Raw genomic sequence first — 13,121 nt, 5'->3', positions numbered from 1 at the left:
AAGCACAACGACAAAAGCCGAAACACGAAGACAAAAGCCTAAACCATGATGACAAAACGTGAAGCACGACAACAAAAATGGTAAATGGCGTATACTTGTATAGCGCTTTCTACCCTCCTTCGAGGGCCCAAAGCACTTCACAGTCACAGACCCATTCACACACACATTCACACACTGGTGGTGGCTCCGCTGCCGAACACTGGCGCCAACCTCCCACCAGAGGCAATTCGGGGTTCAGTGTCTTGCTCAAAGACACTTCGACACATGGGCGGGCAAGGCGGAGTCGAACCCGCTCACTTCTGATCAGGAGTCGACCGCCCTACCACTGCACCACAGCCGCCCAAAATTCCAAAGTACTACAACAAAAGCCGAAGCACGACGACAAAAGTCACAACATGACAACAAAAGCCGAAGCACGAGAACAAAAGCCAACAACATTTAGACTTGGATCCCCCCTTTCCTGCTCGCAGTGACACAACTACGGTATCCAGCCTCTCACACCGAGTCGCCAACTCTGGAGTACACAAGTAAAATCCATCACAGACCCACAATCAGAATAAATTGTTGACATCCACCACGATCAGATCAACAATCGTCATAATCCATCTATCTCAATCAAAAGGATCTCTTGATCCTATGAGTCTGATCGGGTCAGAATATTAAGAATCGCGTGTTTATATGAAGCATTTTTTAATCTGATTACTTGTGTTCATGTAAACACAGATACTTCAAGTCCTTCCATGTTTTATAGATGCAGGACAGAAAGATCAATAAAGAAGCAAACGTTCTTGTCAAATATAAGAGATACAATCATGTTTAGCAAAATGTGTCATTTCTGTGTTGGTAACACAAACTCAGGGAAATGTTCCTTCCTGTAGTTCAGATGTCAGACATGTTAACCTCAATCAACAATGGAGTCTTCCTCATAGACATGCTCTTCCTCTCTGTTTGTTCAAGTCCAAAGAAGAGACACTCATTTGTATATTCAATTCTTTTCCAGTACAGCTGAGCTGACTTGGGCTGAAACTTGAGGAAGTTCCACCAAACGGTGCAAACGTCAGCAGGACTCCGGGTCGGCGACTGGACCACCGTGGGACACAGATCATTTGCTGACGCATGTTTGAGGAAGTATCGAGTGTTCACACAGAGAAACACCAGCGATTGTTCAAAGACTCGGAGAGTCAAATCTCAACAGAGTTTAGTGGAAGTGGATTAGATAGGTTTACCTTTTTCTCTTGAGGATTGAAAGAGGTTTAGAGAAAAGAATGTTTGTGTTCACCATAAGACCCATTCAGGAAAAAGTGGTTAAACATAAAAAACAAAGTCATGATTTTATTTTATTTTTTTCATTTGTTTAAAAATGAACGATCCGTTCTCTTCTGATCTGCCCATTATGGATCTTTATTTAAGTCTGAACTGTCTAACAAATGCGTATTTCGTCTCATCTTCACTCTTTTCTCATTTTTTGTGTTTTTTTTATTTATTATAAACTGATTTTGGGATGCAGCCATAAATGACAAAGTATTAGGGCAACCCAAAAAATAAGAATTATTTTCTAGTAAATTTACAATTGTTACGGCATCAGGAAGACGGAACCCAGGAGCAGGAAGGACCAGAATCCAGTCAGAGGATGAACAAAAACGTTTAACAACCAAAAGAAAACGCAAAACATAGGAGACAACACAAGACTCTGAAAAACCAAAAGACCAGAACTGAAATACCTGTAATACTGATGACAAACGGAATGCAGCTGTGGGCACCAGGTGAGGGCAAAGGAGGAGGGGCAAACAGAGCTCACCAGGTGAGGGCAAAGGAGGAGGGGCAAACAGAGCTCACCAGGTGAGGGCAGAGGAGGGGCAAACACAGCTCACCAGGTGAGGGCAAAGGAGGAGGGGCAAACACAGCTGAACGCAACTTTTAATCTCATAAATCTGTGACTCTTTTTTTTGCAAACTTGTAGTTTTTAATCTCGTAAATTTACAAGTTTTTAATCTCTTAAATTTACACATTTTTTGGTAAATTAATTCGTTTTTTTTCATAAACTCACAACTTTTAATCTTGCAAATGTACAATTTTTTCTCGTAAATTTGTGAGTTTTTATCTCTTAAATTTACTAGTTTTTTTTTCTTGTAAATTTACTATTTTTTAAATAACTTTACAACTTTTAATCTTCTAAATGTACAACCTTTTTTCTCGTAAATTTACGAGTTTTTATCTCTTAAATTTACAAGTTTTTATCTCAGAATTTTACAAGTTTTTTCTTCAAAATGTATGAGATTTTTTCACATAAATGTACGAAGTCTTTTTCTCGTAAATTTACGAGAAAATAGAAAATAAATTTAGCCTGACTTTTAAAGTAATAAATACAACTTTATTCTCATATTTTAAGTTACTACTTTTTCCTATAAATCTATGAGATTTAAAGTCATAACTCAAAAAAGGATTTTTGTTTGTAAACTGGCCCTGACTCTCCATTAGCCGTACAGGACCTTTAAAAATCAAATTAAACTACAAAGATGACATTAAACTTTAATCGTTGATCCACACGCCTTTTTTTCCAAAGTTGTTAATCACAGATGATGTTTTCTCAAGAATTGCAGTAAATTTACTTTTAAAAACACCTCAGACATAACAAAATACATTTAAAAAACAAAAGTTAAATTAGGTTTCTTTTCACGTTATTGAGCAAATATTCCAACACAAAGTCAGTAAAAGCAGCAGAGAAGTGAAGGAGGACAAACTTGTTCCATGCGGGTCTCTATTCCCATCTCGCCTCATTATCTGACTGATTACTGGGTTCAAAATGATTCCACATCCTGTCAGCATCATTATTGAGACATAGAGGACAAACAAACAAACAAACAGAGACGGGGACGACGACACTCTTTACTGGCTCTGTTTTCCATTTATCTCCTCAAATACTAAAATTCACAAAACATTTCTGTAGAATCTAAAAGGGTCTTTATGCTAATAACAACAACATTAATCAAAATAAGAAAACATGACAGTAAAATATCTAAAAATATTATCACTTTCACTGCATGGAAAACAAGTTTATCTCTTTTTTAATTACATTTTAGGATTTAAAGTTTCAGCAAATGAAAGCAGATCAAAAAGTTAACTGAAATACAATGTTTGCTCACTTTATTAAAGACATCTTAGTGGGAAAATCGAAGAAAAACTTTTAGACAAGACGGCTAAAATATAAAATAAAAGTTTCTGTTAGGTGGAAATAATTAAAGAGATTAGAAAGTAGCAGAAATGAATTTAATTATTCCTAATAAAAGTGATAAAACACGTTCAAAAACATATGTTGTTTATCTTTTCCAATATCGGTACATTTGATCTAAAATAACAAACATTATGGAGTTTGATGGCACACGTGCCTCTGACAACAACGTGAGTGGATTTGGACAGAGAGTGAAAAATAGAGTTCAGGGAAATCATTCCACAAACCCAGGAGACTCTGAGGATCCTCCTGAGAGTAAGAACGGAGAAAAAGGATCCGGTCCCTGTGATGTGGCCGCACGTGCAGCTCAGGAGAAGCCCTGAAGCTTCACGTTTATGCTGCTAATTGGGACAGCTCTGCTGATCATTTAGAGCAGGAGCTTTGACCTAAAAGAAAACTCTTCATAAAGCAGCAGAAGATACTTTTAGAAGTCGACTTGAACGATCATTTCAGCTTTAGTTTGTTGCATCTTTCAGGTTGTGTCAGACGATCCTTTGTAGCCTCTTGCTAAAGCAAATACTGTGGGGAAAAGGAGGAGTGGAGCCGTGTTTCTCCATCGCTGCTCCTCAAGTTTTCCTGCTTTATTTATTTAACACGCCTTATTCAGATGACCGGCGGGTTTTCAGGTGTCTGGAGAGCTGAAGACGACCGACAGAACAACCAAATGTGAGACAAATGAACTGAACCTGAAAGAAGGAAGGCCGAACGAGTGAAAAAATGAAAGAAACGGATTCTAGATGGACACAGCCGTGGATGATTAACCCTTTAAAATCTGACCAGTGAAGCTTAAACACCAAATCTTTAAGATACTGTCATTTTTCAGCCGTTAACATGATAATTCCAGCAGATTTTGAAGGAGAAAAGCGGCGCTCGCAAAGTGGCGTTACCTTATAATGCTAGTGTGAATGTTTTTGCTGAAAGTAGTCACTGAAGATGCTGAAGCTTTTTGCTGAAAACGGTGACACAATTTACTTTAATCACGGAAGGGATTTGATGAAAATGCAAAGAAAAGCTATTTGCAAAATGTTTAATTTGCGAAAAGACTGGAAATATCGCTCAAGAACTATGAAAGGGCGCTGAAGTTGACCTAAATTCCTGAAAAATTTTCACTACAATTACTTAAAAATCCCTAATAAATGCCAGTTTTGTTAAAATATCTATTGTGTTCCATAAATACTAGCTAAACTCCAAATTGGCCGAAAAAAAAGCTAGCTCGCTGCAATACTAGCTAAACTAGTGAACTAAATTAAACTATTAAACTAAGTAAACTAAATTAGTCAAAAACGTTAGCCTGTAGCTAAAATAGAAGCTAAATTAATCTAAAAAAAATAACAAATTACCCCAAAATGTTGCTAAAATGTAAGCTAAACTCTAGCCTGTAAAAACCTCACTAGCAAACAAATTAGGCAAAAAATATTAGCATGTTGCTAAAATATTAGGTGAACTCCAAATTAGCATTAAAAATACCTCAGTAGATTAAAAATTAGCCAAAAACATTAGCATGTTGGTAAATTAAAAGATAGCTTCCAAACAAGCATACAAATCTAATTAGATGTCAAATTAGCCAAAAAAGCTAAAACATTACTCAAATACTAGCTAAACTCCAAAATAGGCTAAAACTCCTCTATAAACTACATTAGTTAAAAATGTTAGCCTGTGGCTAAAATAGAAGCTAAACTCTAAATTTGTCTAAAAAAGATAACAAATTAGCCAAAAATTTTAGCATGTTGCTAAATTTTTAGCTAAACTCAAAATTAGCATAAAAACCTCAGTGGATGTCAAATTAGACCAATATATATATATATATATATATATATATAAAAATATAAAAAAAACAGCTAGCACATCACTTAAATACCAACTAGACTCCAAATTGGCCTTAAATTCTTGTGTAAACTAAATTAGCCAAAAAACATTAGTATGTTGCTAAAATATTAGGTAAACTTTGTTTTTTTTAATTACTATAAAGATGAACAATATCCCATGAAAATAGCTTTGTTGCTAATCTACCTAAAATGTTGACATTTGTAGACGTTTTCATTCATTTCCCATGGGGTCTAGTTTGTTATATTCTAAAATTTATAATGTTTATAAATACCAAAAATACAAGCAGCAAAACTGAAAGTTTTAATACCGATTGTTGAAATCATTGAAAGTGTGATTGAGTTTTTACATACCAAAAATGTACAGAAAGGAGCAGGAGAATCCCCATAATGTGAATTCTTACTAAGCAATCAAACAATTAAAGAGCATAAAGATTGGAGCTCCCGTATTAAAGAGTTTAAGTCTCCCATGAGAATTTTTTTTTATTGAGAAAAAAAAAATCCTAGTAGTGTTTTAATTACGATTATGACATTTTTTAACCAAAATCCCTCGACCTAAATGTCTTAAAAAGCCATTTTTCATGTTGATCTGACGCCTCTGTTTCCAAAACCTCCTCTGAGGGGGCGTGGCTTATGGAGCTGAGTCTGCATATGAGACTGCGAGTCTTCCACAGGTAGGAAACAGACACACCTTCAGTGATGAACGCCCGGAGCATCAGCAGGTCGTGGTTAGAGGAGGATCCCTGTCATCAGAGGACTTACAGCAGTCATCAACTGTTTATGTGCGTGCTGCAAATGATACCCAGGGATCTGTGTAATTAGGTTTCTGCTGGAGTCAGGGCTGAGTAAGGCTCTTCCTGAGGAATTATCATAACACTGTCTCTATGTGTCCTGAAAACCCTGCAAAAGAGTCAGTTATATAACTCTAATAAATGATGATGACAAATGACATTTCACAAAACGCTGAAAGACTCAGACATATTACTAAAGACAAGTTACTCACATGATACTCCATAGACATTCAAGTAATTCTGCTCAGTCTTCAGTATTAAAAATATTTATAGAACTTATAGTGTGATTGATTAGTAAGCAATCACACTGTAGTGATTCTCCTTTCCTATACCTTATAGGAAATAAACGGGAAAGTCTTCAAATGTCAGCATTTTAAAAATATCAGCCTTTAAGCCTTTAAATAAATTCATGGGATAAGTTTTCACCTTTTATAGTCATTAAAAAAATAGAGTAAATCTAATATTTTAGCAACATGCTAATGTTTTTGACTAATTCTGTTTACTAAGGCATTTTATGCTAATTTGGAGTTTAGCTAATACTTGAGCAACATGCTAACGTTTTGGACTAATTTGTTATGTTCTGAGGTTTTCATAGGCTAATTTAGAGTTTACTTCTACTTTATCAACATGCTAATGTTTTTCACTAATTTAGTTTACTGAGGAATTCTATGCTAATTTGGAATTTGGCTAATATTTGAGCAACATGCTAGCTTTTTTGTAGCTAATTTGGTCTCTACTGAGGTTTTTTATTGCTAATTTGGAGTTTAGCTAAAATTTAAGCAACATGCTAACGTTTTGGATTAATTTGTTATCTACTGAGGTTTTTATAGACTAATTTAGACTTTAGGTTAAGTTTACTTCTATTTTGGCAACATGCTAATGTTTTTGACTAATTTAGTTTATTGAGGAATTTTTACTACACATTTTTTAGAAATTAGCAATTAAAATAAATTGCATCACCATTTTCTGCAAAAAGTTTCAGCATCTTCAGCGACTACTTTCAGCAAAAGCATTCACAATAGCAGGTAATGCAACTTTTCTAGTATTTTTTTCATCTTAGTTTTTCTTATAGCTTCATTTTACCACAAGGAAACTGTGAAACGAGGAGTTCACATCAGAGACTTTCTCCTTTGTTGAATTTAGTTCACTGGAAACATTTGAAAAAATAATATAATCTGCTACAAATGATTAATTTCAACCAATATTTTAACTGCAAATTGCCATTTTTTTGTAAAAAAACAACCAAAAACAAATAATTCTAAATGGTATTTAAACTTTCACCAGGATAAAGGTTAAACAGTTTCATTTTCCTATCTTCTTCATCATAAATAGCCAGGGAAGTGGAACTAGAGCGTTTGTTTATTCCTGTTTAACTGTCCTGGCAGGAAGCGGCTCTGGGAACGTCCACGTGATTCCCAACAATATCACACAACAAAGCAGGAACTGAGAAAAAAACGGTTTATATCTGCATTTCAACAAAGGTCTAAATCTTACCTCTGTACACGTATCCCAGTGGAATCTGATCCTGTTGTGTATTTCGATGTTTGTCTAAACAAGTGTCTTCGTGTTTTGTTCAAACGGGACACGTGCTGCTGGAAAAGTTGGAGAAAAAACAAAACTATCAAATGGTGACGTTTGATCAAACATCAGATACAGAGACTCAAACTCTGTGACATTCTGGCAACGTTGACAATCTGAACGGGTCTTACTTTATACATAATAAAATGTTGTGGTTTTCCTACAAAATTTAAACCAAAATGTTTTTGAGTCTAGTCAGCTTCTATCCATCCTTGTTTCTATGTATGGCTTCCAATTATATCACACCATGTCTGAATGTTAGAGTCTAGCCATTGAATCCAGTTTCTCATTGACCAAAAGTCCCATTTGATTGTTAATAAAATTGTTTTATTGATGTTTTGTGGCTATTAAACCATCAATTTATAACCTTTAGCTTTAAAGGGACAACACAGGGCTTTTCTTCAGTCTTTCAGAGTGAACTAAATCCATATAAATTATCATAAATTACATTTAGAACACTAAAAAACAAACTATTTATGAAAGGTAAGTCATTTTCATGAACTTCTTTGATATCCAAGCTTCCCCACCAAGAAATAGCCTGCTCCCTTTCTCCACCAAGATATAGCCTGCTCCCTTTTCTCCACTTGGAAATGGTCTGGCCCTTTTCCTCACCAGGAAATAGTCGGATCCCTTTCTCCGCCAGGAAACAGTCTTCTCCCTTTCTCCACCAGGAAATAGTCTGCTCCCTCTCTCCACCAAGAAAAAGTCTTCTCCCTTTTCTTCACCAGGAAATAGTCTGCTCCCTCTCTCCACCAAGAAATAGTCTGCTCCCTTTCTCCACCAGGAAATAGTCTGCTCCCTTTCTCCACCAGGAAATAGTCTGCTCCCTCTCTCCTCCAAGAAATAGTCTGCTCCCTTTCTCCACCAGGAAATAGTCTGCTCCCTTTCTCCACCAGGAAATAGTCTTCTCTCTTTCTTCACCAGGAAATAGTCTGCTCCCTTTCTCCACCAGGAAATAGTCTGCTCCCTCTCTCCACCAGGAAATAGTCTGCTCCCTTTCTCCTTCCATCTTCCCCGTATGTTGGCGTCGTTCTCAGATCCGTTCAGGATCCATCCCAACATGTCGTCCAGATTCCTCACCAGAAGTTTCTTCCTGAAGTTTGAACGCTAAATGATCGTCTCTCGTCCATCGCTGATCTGGATCACAACACTAACACAGACGTGGGTCTACACGACTGTGCACGAGTCGGGGGGGGCTCGCCAAGCTAGCTGATTACTGCTAACTTTGTGGAGAAAGCGTTGTTAGCCTGGGGGCGGAGCAGACTCTTCCTGTAGAGGGCGGTTCTCACTCTGTGACATCATCATGTGAGGACTCGCCCGTTTTCGTGGGTGTGGGAGGGGCTGCAGGTTTTTAGAGGATTACTCAGAAATACGTCAACAGATCAAAATACTGATTTGAGATTCTTCACAGTGAGGATTGAACACTCTTAAAGAAGCCATACCATGAAAAATCTACTTTTTGAGCGTTTAAGTGTAAAAACCAGAGAACTTCTCTTTTTAGGACCATTTTGGTCCAATTTGAAGGACAATTCTAAACTATTTTAACAAGTCTGTTAATGGACACCGTTCAGTCTTTTACTTCCCTCTTCTTTGTCGATGTCTCTGTTCTTTCAGCTGAACTTGTGGATTCTGGTTAAAGACCAAAAATAAGATCTAAAAACAAACATAATGGAAAAATGACAGACTACCAAATGTTTGTGCAAACCAGTCAGAAAAAGCTCCGAGCGACCTTTTATCATAACTGTAATGATCATGTCTATGTTTGACATCCTGCCACGGAGAACGATTGTTTGCTGTTGGAGACCAGAGCAGAAAGAAACAATGATTGAAGACTTTATATGTCGAGAACTAAGAAAAAAAATCAACATTATGCGTCTTATCTTATCTCAGGACCGGAATCAAAGAGTTCAGCCATAATTATTCTTCTATTTCCAGCTAATTCAATGTCTATATCTACATATTTCTACTCTATAACTACTATGTCTACACTACATATCTGTAGTGATCTGCAGGACTTTGGATCCAGTCTTCAGTGGTTGCCGAACAGGTACGTTTCAGAAAGATCCCACGTCCTAAAGCTTCCTGTCTTCATGAGAACCTCAGATAGAGATAAATCTCACTCTGTTTTTCTCTATCTCTAATCAGGATTTCACTGATTTTAACTTGAAGTGAGTTAAACATCTTCACAGAAGAGTTCAAATGAAGTCTAACTGTTCATCTTTGACTTGTGTTACTTCGACTGTTGTCGTTGTCGTGCAGCTTCAGGCTGGATGTTGTGTTTTCTTTCAGACGATCTTTCCTGAGGAGAAACTGAGATCTGAAAGGAGGAAGTGAACTTGGGAGTCGGCCGGGTAAATACAGGAAGTGAGGCCTATTCTGAGTGTCTGCCCTGAACAGACGGTGCATCCTGCTGACACGGTGCAAACGTTACCCACAAGATTCAAACTGTTTGACCGATATTACGACTTTAACCCTTTAACTCGAGAGATCCACTGTTTACGCTCTTTGATTTACTGAAGTCAGTCGTTAATACAGTAAATCTAGTAGATTCTATGGGAGAAAACGGCTCACTCAAGAGTGTGCACGCCTGTGAGTGTGTGTGTGAGCCTGTGTATTTGTGCGCGCCTGTGAGTGTTTGTGCACCAGTGAGCGTGTGTGCGCCTGTGAGTGTGTGTGCGCCTGTGTGTGTGTGCGCCTGTGTGTGTGTGTGCACCTGTGAGTGTGTGCGCCTGTGTATTTATGCGCACCTGTGTGTGTGTGCGCCTGTGTATTTATGCGCGCCTGTGAGTGTGTGTGCGCCTGTGTACTTATGCGCACCTGTGAGTGTGTGCGCTTGTATATTTATGCGCGCCTGTGAGTGTGTGTGCACCTGTGTGTGTGTGCGCCTGTGTATTTATGAGCGCCTGTGCGTGTGTAGCAGACTGGCTGCGTGTTCTTCATCCGTTTCCCTCCTTGTAAATTCTCGCAGCTCCTTCAGATTTAAAAGTTTCACATAAGTCTTTCCCTCCAGGATTTCGTGATGTTACAATCATAAATATTAACACAAATTCAAGCAAACCCGAGATACTCCCAGATACTCCCAGGGTCACTGTTTAATCGCAACTTCACGGCATCTTTGACCAATCAACCGTCACGACAGTCATGGAGACGACGCAGCTTCACGACTGTTTCTCTCTGACTTCTTCCCGGGAGCCGTGCTCTTTTTATGAACTCTGTCTTTCTTCTCTGCAAGCTACACGTGAACGCTCATTCACGTGAGAGTGAGTGCAGGTGAGTACGTGCACGGAGGCGGGGTGGGTGAGATCTTGTTGAGCGAGTGCAGAGCGGTCCGTCACATGGAGCACAACATGAAGCGAGTATGAAAGGATTTGTGATCATTTCAGTATTTTCTATCATTGTTTGTTTGTATTGAATCGTTTCTGTTAGCAGGAAAACAGAAGGTTTGATGTAAGGAGCAAAAAGAAAACATACTTGGCCTTAAAACACCTTTAATTCATTGTGTTGAGAAAACATTAAAATTGTGACTTTAAAACTGAATCGAGTCGTGGCTCGACTGAACCGTTACATCCCTTGACGCCATCATAGAATAAAACACAATAAAAGTTAAACATTATATTCCTCGTTAAATTACAGCCACGGTCATGAGTCACTGGGTTGAGGAATCATCCACTAATCTTTTGGTTAGTGGTTCAAATCCCAGTCCTGACATTATTATTATGTCAGTGGTTCAGACGCTTCACCACATGGCCCTCACTGTAATCGCATTAGAGCATCGGGTTAATGAGGTTTTAGGATCTCTAAAACATCTACAGATCAGGAGAATCACTGAAAACATCCGGAGGAAAGGGAGTTCATCGGGTTTAAAACTAAAACAAGTTGAGCTACAACAAATAAAACGAGGCAACAGGTGAGTCGAGTTTTTAGGAGAAACAATCTGACAACTAAAATCTGATGTGGAGAAAAACAGTGTGTTTGAAACAAAACCATAAAACTTTTGGTACTTTTTCTTCTTAAAATTGTGCAAAATAAATGTTTAATTTATTAAATATATAATAAAAAATCATATTTTAGCTACTAATTAAAATGTACAATCTGGTTGATCTTTTAAGTTAAATTATTAATTTTAGTTTAAACTTTTTATTATTATTATTTTTTAGATTTTGTCCTTAGTTGCTATTTACATGCAGAGACAGGAAGCAGAAGATCCCGTCTCGGGTTCAGATCTGGGAGTGCACCGGGTTCAAGAAGAGATTCACAGCATTTCAACCGGCACAAAGGATCAAAATAAACTGTCAGGTGTTGTTTTGTACGTGTGCAAACGTCAAAACGTGAACATTTGTGGCAGATGAACCCGGGATCGGGGGTCTTTGACTCGGGGTTCCTGGGAACCTTTAATCCGGTTCGGGTTGCAGACTGAGCAGCGGGACTCCCACAACTGCTACTTCTGCAGACGAATGCATCAGAAAGGATGCAAGCCCATTTCCAGATATGATAATGGGTTATGTAACCGCGGGTCGGCTTGTTTTTATGTCAAGTCCTCAGCTGAGCTGCAGTGACATAAAAAACCATCACACCCCTCTGCAAGCTCAAAAACACACAATATAATAGATATAATAGACAATTTTTATAAAAGAAACAATTTTATTGACAAAAATGGAACTCGTTTTGAACTTATCAAAGGCTTGTTGACACAAATTCCTGCGCGGATAAGTGGTGATAACAGATTCATTAAATGCCACAGGTTAATATAAAACTGTTCTCTAAGGTAGATAAGAAATGACTGTTTACTGCAGCAGACGCTCTAAAAGTCTCAACTAATTTCTGTCTTTGCTTTAACAAAAAAAAGTTATATTCTGGTCCTACTTTTTAAGTGTGTTTACATTTATTAGATTTTGTGGAAGTTTGGTTTTACACCATTAACGAGCTCCAGGATTTAGGGAATTCCCATTTTCCTAACTGCTTTTGGACCATGTCAGACCTCTCCATCCTGGACCTCAGCTCCTATTTGATGGGAGGTGGGATGGACTCCAGCACTGGAGCTTTACTGTGACACCATTGTTTGTGCAAGACTGCCCTCTAGTGGTCATTCGTTCCCGATGTTTGTCCTGGGAGGACAAACATCGATGTCGCACTTTGTTGTCGTTTGGAGACTTACTCAGGAAAACTGCAGGTAAACTTCTTACATTTATTTATCTCAACTTCACAATTTGAACTGTTTAAAAGTTTTTAGTTTTTGACCATGTTTACACACTATTTCAGTATATGGTTGATTCAAGAAATATAAATATAATCTACTTTTCTTGTATATTTCTATTTTTTTAACTCACATTTTTTGTCGCTTTTGTGAATAAATAACTTATTTTTGACACTGGCATGATTAGTTTTTTTGTATTATTATTTAATGACTACCACTAATTAGAGTTTGTAATATAAAATAAAAATAAAAATACGACCAAACAACTCGATGGTCGAACCAGAAGCCTTTTATCATAGTTACCGGTAGATTCATTTTGTAATGGCCCGCATATAAAACAAGTCCGAAACATGTTTGTGGTCTTTTTTTCCTGCAAAACACAAAAGGTTCACAGGAGGTTATGTAGTAATGTTTACCTGTTTTTATTGTTTTGAAAAACCGAAATGAATAAATAAATAAATCTTAAAGAAACGTCGAAGCCTGGAATCGATTACGTGACTTATCTA

This window comes from Oryzias melastigma, linkage group LG5, assembly GCF_002922805.2.
Source record: "Oryzias melastigma strain HK-1 linkage group LG5, ASM292280v2, whole genome shotgun sequence".
In the NCBI taxonomy this organism is placed as follows: Eukaryota; Metazoa; Chordata; class Actinopteri; order Beloniformes; family Adrianichthyidae; genus Oryzias; species Oryzias melastigma.
Note: the sequence above shows the minus strand (reverse complement) of the source record.